Genomic DNA, 21423 nt, shown 5'->3' with positions numbered 1-21423 from the left:
CCTTTCGGAAAATAACGTATCTACGAAGAAAATTTGTGTTTTGAATTAAGGTGTGTTTCTTGTACACACAGCACTTTTGGTGAGTGTTCATGTAAAAGTTTTTGGATGTCGTCAAGGTTTCTGAGAAGGCCCCTGACGTTCCATTGAATAATTTGAGTGTTCATGGTGAATGTAAAATGGCGCTCTGTGTACGAAAAGCGAGTGGCTGTTTAGACAGGGAGTTTGAGTTCACTTAACAGGGCCGTCACCAGGCCCTGTTATCTGCTTTTTTGTTTTCTTGGCGCGCTCCAAGGAGCCACGCCGCTCTTCTCGCACCAAGGGTACCGACGTATCCATTGCCTCCTCGGAGGCATTGGATGCCCGCACGTGCGGGCTGTTAGTTCGAATTTCGGGCCTCGCTGGTGAGGTGAGGCCTTGAGACCGGAGGACTCTGGAGTCTCCGGTCTCTGTTTGGGAGTAGGCGGTGTAGCCTGGGCTGCAGCTGCCTTGGGGGCAGGTGCCACAACCACCGGCTGGGTATGCGCGGGCCGAAGGACTGGCGAGGGCTGGTGCGGAAGTGCCCCCTGCGCGCCGCATCAGCGTATGTAGGTCCATAGAGTGGAGCGACTCTTCGCCGTGCTTCCTTAAATGTAATGTGCTCCTTCACCTTCAACGTAATTATTTCTTTTTCTTTTTTCCAGTATGTGCAGGAGCGTGAATATGCGGCATGGTTTCCTTCGCAGTTTACACAGTGTGGCGGTTGTTTGCAGTTCTCAGACACGTGGCCTAGGACTCCACATTGTGCACAAGTCTGGCGACCGCGACAGGTTTTAGAGCCATGGCCATACCTCTGACATTGGAAGCAACGACGAGGGTTTGGTATATACGGCCTGATAGATGTCTTCGTGTACCCTGTTTGAATGGAATCTGGTAGTTTACTGGATGCAAACGTGAGTATTAAATGTTTCGTCGGTATTTCCTTATTATCTCTTCTGATGATAATTCTCTGTACATTATTGACATTTTGGCTCTTCCACCCTTCCAAAAGTTCAGTTCCGGTCAGGTCAAGTAAGTCCGCGTCAGATACCACTCCGCGAGTGATGTTCATAGATCTGTGTGGAGTTACGGTTATTGGTACGTCACCAAACGTTGAGAGGCTGTGTAGCTTTACAAATTGTGCTTTGTCTCGAATTTCGAGAAGAAGGTCTCCGCTAGCCATTTTTGTTACTTTGTATTCAGCCCCGAGAGTTTCAGTAAGACACCTGGCAACTACGAAAGGAGATACGGTCCTGACTTGTTTTCCGGTTTTTTCACAGTGAATGACGTGGAAGTGGGGAAAAGTTTCTATTGGCTGGTTGAAGAAATTGATGTTGTCGGTGCGTACCCGCTTTAGGCCAGTACGATCAGACAGTAGAGGGAATGCTCCATGCATGCCGGCCTTATTTTTGTTTAGCAGCGTTGGCGGCCACCCACCACGGAGCCCAACAAGGGGACGCTGCAAGTTTGCAGGTGCTGAAAGCTTGCAGACGTCAGCCGTACAACACTGCCATAACCCAATGCGCCTAGACCAAGGTAGGCTATTTTCACAGGGTTAACCCTTGCCGCCTGGAAAATTGGAAGTAAACAGAAGAGAGTAGAAGACAGGACAGATAGATAGTGAGGGATAAAGGCGAAGATGTAGGCAAAGAGAGATAGGAAAAGGCGACTGCCGATTTCCCCTGGGTGGGTCAGCCCAGGGGTGCCGTCTATGTGAAGCCGGGGCCAAAGGGGTGTGTTGCCTCTGCCGGGGGGCCTTAAAGGTCCAATCACCCAGCATTGGCTCAACCCCCAGGATCCCCTTTTCCCCGGACACGACAAAGCCACGCACGGCTAGGCGTGGGAGGGAGTCAAAACTTTCCCGTTAGCTCGGGTCCGTGGTGTCGCTACACACCAAACGCCTACTTGCGCAGGCGCCCCTGCGGGGAGGGGGCCAGGGTTATACAATCTTATGAGTTGCATTACTGCCCATAGCCTCCATTATCAAAGTCAGGACACGTCATGCATGCTCACCCCTTCTGATCAGCAGCTACCAGATTGTCGTGCCACATGTCGAACCGCGCACCCACTAATAAAAGTATTATTTGCGTTTTGTGATGACACTCCCAGATGACGCGATCGTGACCTAACTTCCGAAATATCCTGCCGACTGCGTGTGGGCGAACGCTTTTGAGCAGAGTTGGCAGTTTCAGCCGCTTTTTGGGACGAGAGTTCACTTCCGATGTTTTCAATTTCTTCAACTTATTCTCCACCTCTGTACTTTCAGTGAAAAGTTTACAGGGAACTACTTATTTCACTGTTTTTGCACTTATTTCATGTTTTGTTAGAAAGTCTTCAATGGTTCTGTCAAGTGTAAGTCAGTGGTAAGACATGCAATTTTATGCATACAAAAAGCCTAATTAATTTTTTTACTTTTTTCAGGAAGAGATTCATGGGAAAGCAGCAGGAGTTGCTCACCCACCTGTTGGAGTACAAGACCGTGTATTGTGGGAACACTTCTCTGTGCTTCACTTTACACTAACTCAAACATTTGGATATCTTACAAATTTTGAGGTCAAACTCTTACTATTTTTTGTTATACACGCAGAGTGTGATGTGCGGTATTGCATGAAACATGTTCAATACGGTGCCCGTTGGAACATTTCGATTTGTTAGAAAGGACACTAGGTGGAACTGGCTTTATACAGAAAACTTATTCCTAATAGGAACTGATTGATTGATATGTGGGGTTTAACGTCCCAAAACCACTCTATGATTATGAGAGACGCCGTAGTGGAGGGCTCCGGAAATTTAGACCACCTGGGGTTCTTTAACGTGCACCCAAATCTGAGTACACGGGCCTACAACATTTCCGCCTCCATCGGAAATGCAGCCGCCGCAGCCGGGATTCGAACCCGCGCCCTGCGGGTCAGCAGCCGAGTACCTTAGCCACTAGACCACCGCGGCGGGGCGTCCTAATAGGAACTGCTGGGCTAGTTGACGAGTAATAAGAGTTAAAGAAAGAGCGATAAAGAGACCCATAATATAGTGGAATATGAATGAATCGCACAGTACTATGCGCCACTAGAAAGTTAAGTGTGAGGCCAACCACAAAAAAAAACACACGCATAGTATGAAAAAATTACAAGATGAAAGTATCACGCAGTCGCTGAATGATTACGAACGTGACTAAAGTAACCATACATGTCGTAAATTTCAGCTTATATTACCGCATTGAGCTGTTCTCTTCATTTCTATTTTATGTTGGTTTGTTAACGCACAATTTTAGCTATCAGCTGAAATCCTAACTGCTTTAAAGTATGTATACATTTGTATTCAATTTAGATTCAACCTCATGGCATACCAAGCTCTAGGACACAATATGCTAACCACTATCTGCTATATATACGAAGTTTTAAATTTTAGGCCTGTGATAGCTTAACTTCAAGTGGACTATGCAGTTCAGGTACCCGAATTATTTTGTTGTGGTAATTATGCATAAGCTATAAAGTTAAGAAAAAAACATGAACTTCTTAGGTTCGAGATGACATTAGCTAGCATATAAATATTGTAAACATATCTCAACTAATTATGTACAAATAAAGCATCGGTTTATGGCAGCTGTGTGATAATGCCGACAAGTTCCCAAGCATAGGTCATTCCCCAAAGTCCCATTACTTTACAGACATGTGTGAGTAAACATGTGAAGCCGTATATGAATGCAATGTTGTTTTGCTGGATGATTGAACACTTATAAATTTATTAGTGAATGTACAACAAACTCAGCTGGTCTCAATTGGACTTTTATGTAGAAAACTGAATCTATGATCATATCTCTCAAGTTTTGATGCCACAGGTCAAACTAATGTAATAAAAACTACAACATGCCTACCTTTATGGTTGCATATTTCGTAAAGTAATGCTAGCCTTTTGTACCCATTTGCTCACATTCATGTGTAGACTGACACCAAGTTTCTTGTACATTTCATTTCTTTGGATCGTACTTATATTCTTCGGATTGTGCACTGTGAACAGCACATGATGGTGTGTGTTACAAGATTCTCTGTTCTACTTTCATCTTGGCACACTGCGGATAATAATATACAATGCTTGGGCCATGCCATGCATATTCTTATTGTTTTGTATTAGGTAAGGATACTGTGTATGATAATATGTAAATATACATATGCTTACACTCACATGACAACTGATCCTGTTGTGGTCACAATAAAATATTTCAAACGCTATCTTGAATCATTTGAGGTATGCAATAGAAATCGCTGAAATTCTGCTGGCTCAATATTATGGTTTGTGCTTTTATTACCAAAGAAAAAGAGCATATGTTTTACTCTTCAGAAATATTGTGGAAAACAAATAGCTGACAGGCAAACAGGCTGAACATTTTCGCTCTGGTTATGCATAAATTAGTGGGTGCTTCATCAATCGTAGCATAATTGAAGTGGCGTGTTGCATAAATAAACTAACATAATATGCAGATGACGACACAGTGCTACATAGAGTAAGATTTTCTAGTTTTGTGTCTATTTGCTACACTCCTCGGGGTTTCTATGTTTTGCCTACAAAATTCTGAATGGCGAACAAGCCAACCTGTCTTCTGTGTGTAATGTATACTCGAAATTAAAAACAATTTTTTGTAGAACAGCTGTTTTGTAGAGCAAGACTAATTCTGCACTTGCGGCACTCCTGCTACATCATCTGTGCAGCAGGAGTGCGAATTACACATGGTCATGCATAAGGGCGTTGTGCTTGGGAATTAACTTCAGTATTTAGCGGTAGACCTGACAACTGCCGATTTCTAGTGGTTGTGCTTGACATTAGGGTAAGCCTTAGGCATTTGCTTCAATGCATTTTTGTAATATTTAACATTAAATGTTGATTAGTAAGCTAGAAGTGTCGTATCTTTGGGTAGTTGGTATGACATGATACATATAGCGCGAAAACAGATTGACGGCAAAGAGACAAGAAGGACAAGAAGAGTAGGAAGTTAGTGCTCGTGTTCGTGTCCTTGTCTATTTGTCGTCGTTCTGTTCTCGCTCTATATCTATCATCTTTATTAGTAAAATTGTGGGGTGTCAGTGAGAGCTAAAACAACTAAATATTGAGTTTTGGGTTAGAGAACCACTCTGTGGTGAGCTAAAATACGAGTTGCTAATAAGTGCTGATTGCGGATATAGATTATCGTTCAGCCGCTTAGAAGGCAATTGCTACTGCTATCGCATTTGGCTTGCGACAGTGCGTGTGCAGAGAAGGCATTTGGTGTAGGTGGGTTAGTGTCCTTGTATTGCCTAGGTGGAGAGGTGAGAAGTCCGCTCGGTACATTGACTCATTAGAGAGGGTTGGCACTACGACAAACCTTCGCCCCTTCACTACCGCAGAATAGGAATCCTGTGCATGCTTGTGGTCATTCTGCGTGGGTACCTTTTTTTATTTTTTATATGCTTTGGGAAATGGCAGCGGTGGTGAATGCGCTTGTGGCAGTGGAGAACGATGGAGGATAGCACGCTCTCACTGACCCCTCATAGTCAGCCGCGGCAGAATTTTGAAATGATGACGATGTGACGCTCAGTGTTTCGTCCTTATCTATGAGGATTCTGAGCAGCGGCAACCTGAGACATCTATCTACAACAGAAACACAGGCTGTCTCGAGCAGCGAACACGCCACTGCCATGGGATGCGGCATGTAGAGACAGAAATACTGTAAACAGCTTACAGCGTACGTCCATAAAATGCACATAAGTTCGGCCATCTGAAGATACCTTTTGTCACGCTGCTATCGACAAATTTCGGGCGAGTGAAGCACTGTCGATGTACGGAGAAGTGCTAAATTGGGCGCACGTTTATTATTTGTCTAGCCTCACGAGACAACAAGCCGCATAGTCTGAAGCCGAAAGTGGTCACCGTGTCCTGCATGATAACCATCAGTCTATGCAGTAACCTTGTACAAGCGCTGATACATGCCGCTGCTACGAGAACAAAAGGGCCACAGACGTGTTTGTAGCCGCTTTGTACATTTAAATCTCCATGATAAACTGGGCTAGCTAGTGGTGGCGCTGTAGTATATTGGTTATCGTGTATGCTTTCAGTGAATGCGGTCCCAAGTTCTAGCCCTGTGTCGTGCGCAATTGTAGGCAAATGTCATTTTTGTGCGTGGATAGGTGGATGTACATTTTTAATACGTCCCTGCGACGAACCATAGCAATAAATTTCTCAGAAACAATAATTTCGTGCTTGAAATACTTTTTCGCCCACGCATAAAATGGTGGTTTTAAGGCTATCAAGAGAAGCAGAAAAACTTTTCTGCCCTTCATTCAAACCCCGAATAGAGTTAAATGAAAACAACAACGTTGCCTCCTAAACTCCCTCTTTTGACCCCACTTAATTCGTAAATACAACTTGTTGAGCCTTCTGACAACACAAACCGGCCATGTATGTCAAAAACAGAGCTAGTTTATCGGCAATAAACAATTAGCAAATTTTAATTATTCAAGTTAAATCAAATTTGAGCAATGTTTGTCGATGAATGAGTTCAATGAAGAAGGCTGCCCACTATAAAGATTCGAAGGGGACGGCCCTCGCTTCAGCGTCGTGTTCAAACGAGGAAAAGAAAACTCCACAGAAAGTCCAGAAAAACACCAAAAGGCACCTCACAGCGCTGGTGTCCAAACGAGGAAAACAAAACTCCCAAGAGATCCTACAAAAACAATGCAAATGAGGGTATCAATAAAAAGCTTATTTTAAAGGGCGTTTGACTTATTACCTTTGGGATGCGCGCTGAAACACGATCCAAAAACTCCCTAAAAGGTTAAAACTTATATACATTGTACGACTTGCATAAGCAATGGGTGGTGTTTGTGTCAGATATAAGCATGAAAACGTCGGCGTAACTCAGTTGTATTTTGAGTCTTCCGCATATATATATATATATATATATATATATATATATATATATATATATATATAAATATATAAATATATATATATATATATATATATATTTATATATAGATATATATATATATGTGTATATATATATATATATATATATATATATATATATATACTATGACGCTACGTATGTTGTAGTAAACTTACACAATATTTGACAAGCTATGAATACAACTTCCGAGCAGAGGACAATGAATGCGTGATCGAACTGGAATATACTCTTTACCAAGCCTCCAAAAGTTTTCATATATTTGGGCTCAAAATTTAAACTAAGAAATGTATTGTCCAAATGAAAATTACCAAAATCGTACGAAGCTTTTTGAGTACGCACGGAAACAGTCACTCAATTATCATTATTTTATGTATTTGTTTGTTATAAAATTTATATTCCCTATCGCAGTCGGCATCTCTAATATCAATGACAACGTAACCGCACAACCTGTCCTCAAATAAAGCAGGTAGAAACATTGATTGAGAAATAAAAAGCAAGGACTGATGCTTCGCCAAACAGACTAACATGGCTGAACTAAGGCAGTGATGCCATCGTACGGTAGTTACCATACCATTTTGTACGCACGTATTCTATCAGAAGGAAAGTAAATATTCGGGTGAAACCGACAAGTATTTATTTATATATTATAATGCGCGGTATGCTGCAGGTACATTAGCACTGAAGAGCACCTAGCAACTTAGGAAGCATTACACTGCCAGTTTGGATGCACTAGGGAGATAACGTTGCTCGCTAGGTAGACCGCGCGTACTCGCACCTTGGCTCTATTTACTCTCTGGTGGACTCCGCCTGCGAACGCCTGCGCGCACGGTGTTCCGAATGATAAGAGCGTCTGTACACCATCCATTGATTTTTGCAGTTTTAGTTCCTGTCTCACGCCCTTAATGTCGGCCAAATATTGAGTTTTACTTAGACACGCTGACTGGTGCCTTCGTCAACGTAACCCCGTGATAATATGCACCTTACCATTCCAAGTAATCTAGAAATACAGTTCACATTGCCGAGACCTCCTTCCAAATGTGGCGAATAACTTTTCTGGGAGGCAAGTCATAAATTACGAACGTTATGGCGCAAGTGTTAACAACAACAGGTAAAACAGCAGCGCGGTAAGTCTGCTCAAATTGCTTTGCGTCAGGACCATCTACAAGAATAGGGCTCCCCCTCCACTGCCACGTTTCTCTAAACACATGCAGATTTTTGGAAAACAGTTTTCACCAAAATAAAATTGTTTTGTTTGAGGTAGTCATTCTTAAAACAAGGTGTGGTGAAATGAGCTCCTTTTCAATGTTTTGCCTTTGAACGGCAATAAAATGAAGTTCCAGTTTTTACGACGACAGAGAGTGAAAGCACTTCAGGTAAAACTGCGAAGTCAAAGCAGCCGTTAATTTCGCCTATCAAGTTAACTGCATGTGTGTGCGCGTTCGAAAGATATGACATAAATCAGGGTTGAAAATCAGGACCACCTCAGTAGCTCTTAATCTTCAGTAATGTTTTGTATGTACTGCCGGAGCGTCAACAGCTCAAAGTGCCACATTGGCAATTAGTCATGTTAGCCCGCTTGCTTAGTTCAGCAGCAACTTTCTCAGCCCGGTGATTATGTTATGAAAATTAGAGTACACTTTATGCTCCGAAACAGCCTTCCCCTTGTTTTTGGTCCACATGAAAGCACTGGTGCGGGTATGAGCCAGGAGTTCCGAGGTAGTAATTACTGTGGAAAGCTCGATTGCGGATGAGCCAACGGTCAAGCAAAACAGAGGCAGTTTTTCTGCAAATACCTAGCGATGCTCTTCTAAGTTACACACATACCCAATATATGGAATATTCTAAATGAGGCTGAATATGTGCAGGTTACAGGATATACTTGTTACCTGACGCAGATGTGTAGCGACAACATTGATTTCAGAACTATTAACTCACAGTTGCTTCACTCTCAGCGTCACAATGGCATCCTAAGATGCTTTTTAGTAAATGATTGCGAAAATATGCTCCAAGGAAAAACATAAAGTATATTTCTGCAAGCGCTTTCAGTGGAGTTCTGCAACTAGTTGAACAATTCGGGCTGCTCAACACTGTTTAAAAACAAAAAAATCTTAGGACAAAAACAGAGCTGATCTTATTGTTAACTTCGCTCAAGCATCTAATCACCATCGTCGTCATCACCACCTTGACTACGCCCAATGCAGCGCAAACGCTTCTCACATGTTACGCCAATCAGCCCGGTCTTGCGCTTTCTATTGCCACACTGTACCCGCAAACCTTTCATTCTCGTCGGCGCATCTAGCTCTGTATTCCCTTCGTGCATTTGCCTTCCCTCGGAATCCAGTCAGTTATTTTTAATGACTAGTGGTTATCCTGCCTACGCATTAGGTGCGCGGCTCATTTCCATTCTTTTTTCTTGATTTCAACTGATATCCTTACCCCGGTTTGTTCCGGGAAAAACTCCAGTCTCTTCTTGTCTCATAGGGTTACCCCTGTCATATTTCTTTTCATCACTCGTTGTGTCGTCCTCAATTTAGGCTGAACTGTCTTTGAAAACCTCGAGCTTTCTGCTCCATAGGTAAGTACTGACAAGATGCAGCTGCTATATACCTTCCTCTTGAGGGTTAGTGGCAGATTACCATTCATAATTTGAGACTGATTGCTGATTTTGAGTCACCTCCTCCTTACTCATCGTGTTATTTCACTCCAAGGCTCGGCTTCATGGTTACTACCAGTCCTAGATGGAAATATTTTTTAAAACTTCCAGCGTCTCTGCACCTGGCGCAAAGTGCTGTTTGCTCCACCTATCCTAAAGTGCCGAGATGCTTGCACAATATTTTGGTTTTGGACGTTGATTTTCAGACGTACTTTTCTGCTTTTTGTGTCCCAATTAGTAATCATCAGCTGTAATTTCTCCCCTGAGTTACTCATCAAAGCAATGTCATCAGCGAATCGCTGGTTACTAAGGTACTCTCTACTAAATCTTATTCGTAACTCTTCTCAATCTAGGGTCCGAAATATTTCCTGTAAACACGTAGTGAATATTGATACGTGTTTGGAACTGTCGCACCAACACAGCTGAATTGGCACCCAAATGAAGAAGACGACCACGTGGTTGTAGTGGGTTGGACTCTGAAGCTTCTCCCGTTGGCCTGCTTGACTGTGCGCTCTCCAAGCCGTTAGCAAGACCAGCTCTCGGTGAATAAATCTTTCCCGTAACATCTTTTGGTGGAAGGTGCTGGGTCTTCACTCAACCCGGCTCTGGAACTCCGCAGTGGACGCCAGCTTTGTCCAGCCGCGATGCCTGAAACTGGCATTCAGGCCTCGCCATCCGCACCGGCTCCATCACCTGTGATTCCCCCCCATCTTCTCGACCCTGGCACGTTTTCCGGGACGGACAGCACGGACGTCGAAGAATGGCTCGCATTATTCGAGCGCGTCAGCAAGCACTACAGGTGGGACGAAACGCTTATGCTGGCAAATATTCTATTCTACCTACGTGGTACGGCACGCGCCTGGTATGAGACGCATGAAGAAGAATTAACCAGCTGGGACACATGCAAGCAAAAGCTTCGCGATTTGTTCGGTCGGTCAGTTGCTCGTCAGATGGCAGCCAGGCAGGAACTCGCGTCGCGTGTTCAATCATCGACGGAGTCGTACGTCACGTACATCCAAGACGTACTGGCACTGTGCCGGAAGACGGACAAAAACATGTCCGAGGCGGACAAGATCAGCAACGTGTTGAAAGGCATTGCTGATGATGCTTTGAACATACTAATGTGCAAGAACTGCACCACTGTCAACTTCATCATATCTGAACGCCGGCGATTTGAGCAAGCTAAAAGCAGGCGAATCACCCACCAAATCACGAGACTACCCAACACTGCTGCGACTTCGTCTTGCGAGGATTCTGCAGCGCCCCGTTCACTTGCCCCTCCTGCAAATATCGCAAGGATTGTTCGCCAGGAGCTGGAAGCCATGGCACCCGCTTCCTATCAGCCCCCTGCGCAAGAGAACTGGGCAACAGTCTCGCTTATTCAAGCCGTCGTACGTCAGGAGTTTGCTAACCTGGGCGTCCAGGTTCCCCAGCCCGCCAGGCTTATGCCGCAGCCCATGAGCTCCACAACGCTGACCACCACTCTGCTCCACTTGTCGCTGCGGCAGCTTCGACTCCTCGGTTTCCACCACGCTACCGAAATCCATCTGAGTGGCGCACGCATGATGATCGACCAATCTGCTTTTCTTGCTCTCGAGTTGGGCACATCTCCCGCCATTGCCGCAACAGGTCGTATTTCCGGCCAAGCTTTCGTAATGTAGATCGCCGTCAGGACCGCGGACACTATTCGCAACCCGGTTTTCCGGATGACCATATTCTGGACCCTTCAGCTCGCCGTTCATTTCCACGCTCCGAACCGTCCTACGCTGACGTCGTCGCCCAGAGAAACTGGTCCAGCCGCTCGCCGTCACCTCAGGGTCGGCCGTCACGCTCCCCTCAACGCCGCCGCTCTCTGTCACCGGCTTATTCTGCCCATTCCCCGGGAAACTGACGAGTGCAGCTCCTGGAGGTGGCGCTGCGTTGACGACTCGGAACGAAAACCCTCAACCGGCTACAAATTCAAGACGCAATTTACTTCGGGTGTTCATTGATGGCCACGCCGTTACTTCTCTAATGGACACTGGTGCCCAAGTATCTGTTATGAGTTCTACACTTCGATCTCGCCGGAAAAAGGTTATCACACCAGCTATGTTCTCTACTGTTCGAGTCGCCAACGGAAGTCGAACATCGGTGCTTGGTATGTGCACTGCCCGCGTTACTGTTGCTGGCCACCACACTTCCGTTCTCTTCGCAGTCCTCGATGCTTGCCCACACGACGTCATCCTTGGAATTGGCTTCTTAACCGCCCACTCCGCCCTCATCGATTGTTCTACCGGTATCTTACGGCTCGAATTGCCTTTGTGCTCTGATTTCACTCCTCCAAGTCGCACTCGGCTACGATCCGTGGAGTCTCTACGGCTACCGCCACAGGCTGCTATGTACATTCCTCTGTCGCCCTTCCCGTCCGTTCCTGATGGATACTATCTGGTAGCTCCCCTCATTGATTTGACTCTTACGCACCACATCGCACTACCACATACTATAGTGGTTATTGCTAACAACACGGTGCTACTTCCAGTTCTGAACTTCTCTACGTCGACCCAAGTGCTTCCCCAAGGCATCACTTTAGCCGATCTTTCCACCCTTGATGAATGTTCGATTTGTTTTTTTACACCTGACACTAAGACCATGACGAAACCTGTCATCACGTCGCAAAATAAGGCGTTCCTCGACAAAATGATATCCAGTGACCTCTTACCTTCCCAAGTTGCGGCGCTCCGGGGTGTTCTATTTTCTTACCTGGATATCTTTGACGTTGACGACCGTCCCCTGTGCCGCACAAGTGCCGTAACCCACCGCATCGAAACCGGCGACGCCAGTCCACTTCACAAACGCCCTTATCGCGTGTCACGTGCTGAGCGCCAAGTAATACAGACGGAGGTCGAGAAAATGCTCAGTAAAGACGTCAATGAGCCGTCATCGAGTCCTTGGGCCTCCCCTGTGGTCTTAGTTAAAAAAAGGACAACACCTGGCGTTTTTGCGTCGACTATCGCCACCTGAATTGGATCACCAAGAAGGACGTTTATCCTTTACCTCGAATCGATGATGCGCTCGACTGCCTCTACGGCGCCAACTATTTCTCGTCCCTTGACCTTCGATCCGGATACTGGCAAATTTCGGTCGACGACCACGACCGCGAGAAGACGGCATTCATCACACCCGACGGCCTTTACCAATTCAAGGTCATGTCTTTTGGTTTGTGCAATGCCCCGGCTACTTTTGAACGTATGATGGACTCTCTTCTTCGCGGTTTCAAATGGTCGACCTGCCTCTGCTATCTGGATGATGTAATAGTTTTCTCGCCCTCCTTTGAAAGCCACCTGTCTCGTCTCTCCGCAATTCTTGACGTTTTTCGTTGCGCTGGTCTCCAACTCAATTCGTCGAAATGCTCATTTGGACGTCGGCAGATTAAACTACTCGGCCACCTTGTTGACGCCACTGGTGTTCAACCCGACCCTGACAAAGTCCGTGCAGTTCGAGAATTCTCGGTTCCGCGTTCCACACAAGAAGTTCGCAGTTTTATTGGGCTCTGCTCATACTTCCGCCACTTTGTCTTCAATTTCGCGGATATTGCTAGGCCCCTCACGGATCTCCTCAAAAAGAATGTGGCATTTTCTTCGGGAAGGGACCAAGAACATTCCTTCGCGTCGCTAATTACCGCCCTCACATCACCACCTGTGTGTGCTCATTTTGATCCAGCGGCTCGAACAGAGCTTCGCACCGATGCAAGCGGCCATGGCATTGGTGCTATACTCGCTCAGATACAGAATGGCACCAACCGTGTGATAGCCTATGCTAGCCGTCTTTTGTCGCAAGCGGAACAAAATTATTCCATCACTGAGCGGGAGTGCTTAGCCCTCGTTTGGGCTATTGCGAAATTCCGTCCGTACTTATACGGACGTCCGTTCGCAGTCATCACGGACCATCATGCGCTTTGCTGGCTGTCGACGCTTAAGGACCCTACAGGAAGACTCGGCCGATGGGCACTTCGATTACAGGAGTACACGTTCTCGGTTGTTTACAAATCTGGAAAGCTGCACAGCGATGCTGACTGCTTATCCCGGCCCCCTGTTGATCCACCTAGCTCCACTGATTTGGAATCCGATGCCTGCGTTTTAGCCATCACTGACTTTCTGAACGTGGCTGACGAACAGCGCCAAGATCCATCGCTGCTCACCATCATTGACTGCCTTCAATCGCGTTACGCTGACCCTTCTCTTAGCAGATACCTGCTTCAAGACAACGTTTTGTACCGCCGCAACTTACACCCCGACGGCGCCGAACTTCTACTCGTCGTACCGCATCACCTGCGAAAGGATGTTCTGCGACAATTCCACGGCGCTCCAACTTCTGGACATCTAGGAGTCTCCAGAACTTATGACCGCATTCGACGACGAGTATTCTGGAAGGGTCCGTACCGCTCTGTTCGCCGTTACGTCACATCTTGTGACCTCTGCCAGCGCCGAAAGAAGCCTACGACTCCCCCTGCCGGTCTACTTCAACCTATTGAAGTTCCAGCCGAGCCATTTTATCGAGTGGGGTTGGACTTGCTAGGCCCTTTTCCTACTTCTACAACTGGAAATAAATAGATTGCAGTGGCCACAGACTATGCCACTCGGTATGCAATCACTCGAGCGCTACCAACCAGCTGCGCAAGCGACGTTGCCGACTTCCTGCTGTACGACATTCTCCAGCACGGCGCTCCGACTCACCTGCTCACAGACCGTGGTCGCTACTTTCTATCTCGTGTGGTTGATGATCTACTCCGATCTTGTGCTACCCGTCACAACTTCACCACATTTTACCACCCTCAGACTAACGGCATTACGGAGAGACTAAACCGCACATTGACGGACATGCTTTCCATGTACGTATCTACCGACCACACTGATTGGGACATAGCACTTCCGTTCGTAACCTTCGCCTATAACTCGTCGCGTCATGAAACAGCGGGCTACTCCCCATTTTATCTACTCTACGGACGTCATCCCTTACTGCCCTTCGACACACTGCTTTCATCAGACCACCCATCCTCCACCTCGTACGCTCAGGATGCAATCACCCGTGCCCTCACGGCATTTGCGGTAGCGCGTGCTCGGTTATCGTCGTCGCAGACAGCACAGAAGTCTCTTTATGACCGTCGATATAGAGATGCCGTTTTTTCTGCGGGATCTCTTGTTCTCCTGTGGCTCCCATCTCGACGTGTTGGCCTCTGCGAGAAACTACTACGCGATACGCTGGGCCCTACCGAGACATTCGTCAGGTCACACCTGTGACCTACGAGATTGCCGCTACCACAAACTCATCAGCTGCTGCTCCCAGAACGGAAGTGGTCCACGTTTCTCGTCTCAAGCCCTACAACGCCAACTCGCTCATTTAACAGGCACCGAGACGGTGCCTTACGGGCCGGGGTGATGATACGTGTATGGAACTGTCGCACCAACACAGCTGAATTGGCACCCAAATGAAGAAGACGACAACGTGGTTGTAGTGGGTTGGACTCTGAAGCTTCTCCCGTTGGCCTGCTTGACTGTGCGCTCTCCAAGCCGTTAGCAAGACCAGCTCTCGGTGATATCTTTCCCGTAACAATATCAATGAATTGATTGACGGACAGGAAGCTGATCAGCCTGTAACTTTTCAAGTCCTTCACGTCTCTTTTCTCATGGACTAGGTGGATGTTGGGGTTCTGCAAATATTCTGGTACCTATACCGTGAAGAGGCACTTCGTATACATGGTGGCTAATTTTTCTTGCACATTTTTCTCCGTCATCTTTCAGTAGATATGTTGTTACCTTATCCTCACCAGCGGCATTGCCTCTTTCAAAACCTTCCAGGACTTTCCTTACTTCCCCTGACGTTACTGGTAGGATGTCGAATTCCTTTGGTCCATTACTGTTTCTCACGATATCATCTTTGTCCTTCTTTGTCCTTTTGGCTTCTGCACAGCTCTGTGTAAGACTCCTCCGCTATCTCTACTATCCTATTCATATTAGTTATTACATTGCCTTCCTGGAACCTTAATGCATACACTCAATTTTCGCATAAGCACAAGTGTGCCTTCGCATCTTTTAGACTGCTACCGCTTTTGACCGCTTGCTCAATTTTTTAATAGTATACCTTCTGACGTCGGCTACCTTGCGCCTATTGATTAGATACGAAAGTTTCACTAGCTCTATATTGTCAGATGCATTTGGGGCTTTCATCGTTTGTCGTATTTTAATAAGAATTTTCGTCTCCTGCGATAGTTTTCTAGTTTCCTGTCTAGTGAGTGTACTTCCAACTTCAATTGCCCACTCTTTGTTGATACTAGTGAGATTATCAATCATTGTGGTAATGCTAAAGTCGGCAACCCAATATCGTGCCTCAAATTTATACTGAAGCGAAACTTTGAATTTCTGTATTTTTTCTCTCAGTGCCAGTTTACTGATTGGCTGTGGTGTTTCAGTGTTCGTCTGATTTTTTTTTTAAATCTAGGTGAACACGAGCTCTTTCCATTCAATGATTACTGCATCTGATCTTCCCTATTACTTCAACATCCTGTACAATGCCTTGTTGTGCACATAGAATGAAGTCTCATTTTTAGTTACCTCCATTAGGATTTCGCTACTTCCACATACGGTTAGTCTTTTTTTCTGAAGAAGATATACAATATCCGTAAATTAATAGGTTCTGCAAACTCTACTAACAACTTCCCTCTGGCATTGATAGAGCCGAAGCCATATTCCCATACTGCATAGTTGCCGCCTGTTTTTTGCCCACTTTGGCTATAAAGTCGCCCATCAAAATAATATATTGTGTCTTTAATTTATTATTGGCCAGCTCCAAGTCTTCATAGAAGCTTTCAACCAAATGATCATCATGGCTCAACATAGGCGTGTATGCCTGTACCACCTTTATCTTGTACCTTTCGATAAACTTCTTTACATACTTCGCACCCCCTCACTGATGCAATATTATTTCTCTATGCGGCCAGCAATATTCTTGTGTATTAGAGAACCCACGTTTAGATCCTTTTTGTCAACTAATTCGTAGTAGCATAGGACATATCCATTCTTCAGCACTGTATAGTCATCAGGTGTCCTAACTTCGCCGAGCCGTAATACAACCTATTTACCACTTTCCGATCTCTCTAATAGCACAGCTCAACGGCCCTCTTTGAATAGGGCTCCAGCGCTGAAGGTAGCCAAGTTCAGATTCCAATGGCGGCCTATCCATATCCAAGGCTCGAATATTCAGCCACATTTTAATATTTACCATGTATTTTTTGCTTTGAAATGTAACTATTCTAGAGTTGAAGAGGTTGCAGTGTTTACTCAAGAAACTTCTACTGTCACTTTTTTTACTGCGAAAATATTGTGCGAATGAAGTGCTTCAGCGAAGATGACACAATGCATGTGGTCAAAAGAATTTTGACGAAATATTTGACACATCAAGGAAATACCATTATGACGTACACTAGAGTACTGTACAGCCCGGCACGTGGAACAGAATGGGCCGCGCAAGGTTTTGTTGGATCAAATCCGTGAGTGGTGGACTCGGGCCAGTGTGAGGCCAGTATTAGGGCCGGGTCACATACATATCGACACAATGGAGTGTGTACGCTGTTTGGCATTGTTGTTTGAACTTGATACCCTATTTAAAATCCTTGGCTGGTGGATGCTGATTTGTCGGTCAATTTGGTGGAAATAATAGTGTGTATGGTGGAAATATTAGTGTATATGGTGAAATATATTAGTGTATATGGTGGAAATATTAGTGTGTGTGGTGGAAATATTAGTGTCTTTGGTGAAAATATTAGTGTCTATGGTGGAAATATTAGTGTATATGGTGGAAATATTCGTAGATGTGGTAGAAATATTAGTGTATGGTGGAAATAATAGTGTATATGGTGGAAATATTCGTAGATATGATGGCAACTGTAGTGGGCATAATGGCTGATGACGGCGAGAGTGGAAAAATTGATGGCAGAAGGTGGTGACATGCCATTGATGATGATGGAAAATGCCGGCTGATGACGGCTAGAGAGGAAAAAAATGGTGACAGGTGGTGGTGGCGTTCCAATGGTGATGATGGGAAATGGCAGCTTATGAAGGCTAGATTGTGAAAAAATGGCGGAAGATGGTGGTGGTTGCGAGGCAATGGTAGCGACAGTGGAAAACGCCTGCTAATGATGGCGAGGCAAAACATGTTTGGTGGAAAGCTTGGTGAGCAATGTAGATGACGATGGCGTGATGGCAGCTTGGTGGATGATGGTGGCATTGTAATGAAGCACTTGTGAGTAAGTGAAATCAATTATTTGTAGTGTTTCGTTCTTGAATGGGCACAGATATGTTTACGGTCAAACGAAACTAATGCTGCTCATTACGCTTTCTAGCACGTTGATTTTTTTTTCTTATGGTGTCAACAAGCCTTCAATTTTTGTGGAGCTTAGATTATGCGGCCGTGAATATGTGTACATCTCGCACATGTACTTACATCAGTGACATTCGCAAAGTGTTTGTTGTGATGTTTAGAAGACTAGGGGTATCCCTGTGAACAGTGACAACAAATGGTTTACATCCACGCGCAGTTGTCGAGAGATGAATGATTTCTAGTTCGTATTCGCCCCTTTCAATATTAGAGCAGAACACAGCGGTCACATGATGTCTCCGCGCTAGAAACGAAACTCTGGCAATTCTCGCACACTATTTCTTTAGCCTTATGAAAAAGGCAAAATGCGTGCGAATATGTTTAAACTTTCTCTTTCGACATGTGTCGAGATGAGCCCTAGCGAAGTTGACTTCCACCCTTATATTTTACCACCACAATTTCCGCCGATAGTTCAACTGACCGAGACCGTACAAGTGTTATCGGTGCTTCTGGGCTTTAGAATACACAATTTGGAAGAGTAAAATGACAATAAAGCACAGCTGTGGCAACATTTAACCTAAATGCACCCTTTTTGATTGTGTACGTTGTTCACGCAAGGAGCGATGAACAACGATGCGACGCACTTGAACCACTTCCACGAAATGTACGCCTCCCCTCACCGACAGCCACCGGTAGCACTCGTCAGCACTTCACTTGCTCTTATGCGAGAACACAGACTCGTCTATTCGTATGGTTACCGAACCAATATGATAGCATAATGTTTCTGGCACACAGCATTTGTTTTGGCCAAGCTGTTATGTAGTTGTTCATAAGTACAGAGCAACAGTGGTGCGCTAGCACGACTGCGCTGTGCGTTGCGCGAAAAACATCACAATTGACTGTGTAGGCGTATTCATCGAATGTACATAAAAGGGTCATAAAGTCTGAGCATATATCGCCGTTCGGAAGGAGCCAGAAACGGATATTAAACTTGGCAGTAACCACCAATAAACTCTACCTGCTCCTCAGTCCACTGAGTTTTTTTGTGGTTGTAAATTGTAACAAAAATATAGCGCTGTTGCCATTATCGCAGTGGCAATCGTCACAGGCAGCAGTTTTTCGTGTTTATCAAATGTGCAAATTAGAGTATCAGGTGCAGAATCCGGCAATATCGAGTATGCGACAAACAGAACTGAAGTTAAACAGCGAGTTCGTGAGTTGACTACTACTTTAACGGTAAAGCTCGCACCTGGCCGTGTGGTGCAGTGGTTATTGTGCTCAGTTGGGATTCCAAATGTGGCAGATAGATTCTACGATGTCGCAGTGTTTCTTTAAAGATGTTTTCTACATCGTTTTAATACATTTATTTTTGTTATTTCTTTTGTGGCAGCTCGTAACGGTGGTTCAGACGCTGCTTCGCGCTCCAACATTGCCAGCTAGAGCGCGGCATTCACCGTCCCCTCTACCATTCGCCTCGATACACCACGTGCCACCAACATTTACAGCATCAAAATCCACCAAATCGTGGATGGTGGACTCCACCATTCCTATGATGGACGTTTTTTCAATAGGGTCGTTTTTTTCAATTTTGTCGACTGGAATGCTGACGCCTTCTGACATCCCCAACCATGAGCCACAAACAGTCACACTTTGCTCCCATGTTTTCACCAACGCGTTTGGCCATCGGTGACTGGGCAACCCATTTTTGCGCTCTTGGCCCTTACGGGTACCACGCTCCCAACACCTTACACACCCCGTTCGACAGAGAGCTAAATAGGCTGCCGTCGGGTTCACTTCAGTGCTTTTACTGAGAGTTGCTTAAGAAGCGCTTAGTTCTTTCTTCATTAAAGGCAACAGTGTCAAAGACCGAAGGTGTTTCATGTAGATGACGAGATAGGCATCCTTAGGAAACAGCACGGAAATCGGCTCGCCGGCTAACTGGTGTGGCTCGCTTAGACAGATCTATGGCTCTGCGGTAGTGGCGAATCGGGAAGAAGAGTGGGTTAGAGCACTTCCTTCTTCTTATCGTAAAAACTTATTGAACGTTGGGGACAGTTGCATGCCAAGGATTTGATACGACAGCGTTAATTTAGTAACGCTGCTCAGCCTGGTGTATTTATCTCAGAAGCAGCTATCAAAATTGATTATTTCATTGTATTGCGCATTAAATTAGGTTGCAAAAGACTTGATGCATTAACTCAACAGACCCAGCCCGTATGCCATTCATGTAGACTCAGACTAAATTTTTGCCATTTATTAGTTGCGAAGCAGTTTATGACGAAGTTCAATCTGGTGTGCGCGAACATCTTTATTGTGCATAGGCGAAAGCTGGCCTAAGCACAGCCAAAACACGCGCCAGGTCGTTCAGGCCTGTGTAAGCGGCTGGGTAAGACGTTGTGGCCTCTCTCCTTCACACTCTTATCAATGATGTGATGACGTCGGGGAATGAGATTCTGCAGACCCGTGAAGAACCAACACGTTCTAACTTAGTCTGAACGCGCTGGCGCACTATAGCGCTTTTGGGCTTGCGTAAGGCGCTGTGTAAGAGGCTGAGCTAGGCCTCTCCCCTTTACACGCTCAGCAACCACATGAAGGCGTCGGGGATTCTGAAGATACGTAATGAACCGACGTGCCTCTGTATAGCGTGGCGATGAACCCACGTACCATGCTCTAACAAGAGTTTAGAACGAGTAACACCAACAAAAACTATACAGTAAATTCATTGGGTGATTTACTTGCAAGGACTCATTACATTACCAAGGTGTCCACGATGAACAAAACTTTCGTCTATGCTCTGCTTCCCATGCTGGTCATGCTTCCTTTTATGGCAGATTGTGTAATTTTCACCGTATTGGGGCAACATATTTTGTGGTCGTTCTTTGAAATGCAAAATAAACAACTTGTGGTTTGTACTGAGTATGTTAAACAGCCAGCTGATACTCTAGATATAACTTTTAATGTCCTGCAAATATTCTGTGAAATTGTTCCGAGCGTAATTAACGAAGAGTGTACTGTACCAGTGAACGTCTTGACACTCAAAGAAGTTGTCAGAACACTCTAAACAATGTTCGCGGCAGGTACCTTCACAGTAACTGACGATTCGACAGTGCCTCATTTATTCTCAAGGTACTTTTGGCTTAAACGGGCCGGGCCGTGTGAGGTACAGGCGTAATTTAAAACACTGCGCTGTGTGTGCTGGAGCATAGCGTTTGCAGGCTGGCCCTGTCCGAGGTTGGAGAATTCTACCCACGCAGTGCTCCAACAACACGAATCGCCAATTAAAGCTCGAAAGATACAGGATTCGGAACCACAAAAGCTGACTGCCAAGCAAGTGTAGGTTCAGTTGAACGGTGTTTCCTCTTGTTTCATGGTAACGTTTGTGGTCGAGGATAGCGTTGACACCGACCCTGGCGGTTTTGCAGGTCAGACGCGGCAAACTCAGCGATATATACATGTTTAATTTAGCCAC

At 45.4% G+C, this 21423-nt stretch overlaps 1 long non-coding RNA gene across 1 annotated transcript in view; it reads right to left on the bottom strand.

Moving 5' to 3' along the window:
* Positions 1-21423, bottom strand: part of LOC142777294 (uncharacterized) — a 218890-nt gene that overhangs the window by 134309 nt on the left and 63158 nt on the right. The gene's annotated exons all lie outside the window — the stretch shown is intronic.

The sequence above is a fragment of the Rhipicephalus microplus genome, chromosome X (genome assembly GCF_043290135.1).
Source record: "Rhipicephalus microplus isolate Deutch F79 chromosome X, USDA_Rmic, whole genome shotgun sequence".
Lineage (NCBI taxonomy): Eukaryota > Metazoa > Arthropoda > Arachnida > Ixodida > Ixodidae > Rhipicephalus > Rhipicephalus microplus.
This window is presented reverse-complemented; position numbering and strand designations above follow the sequence as displayed.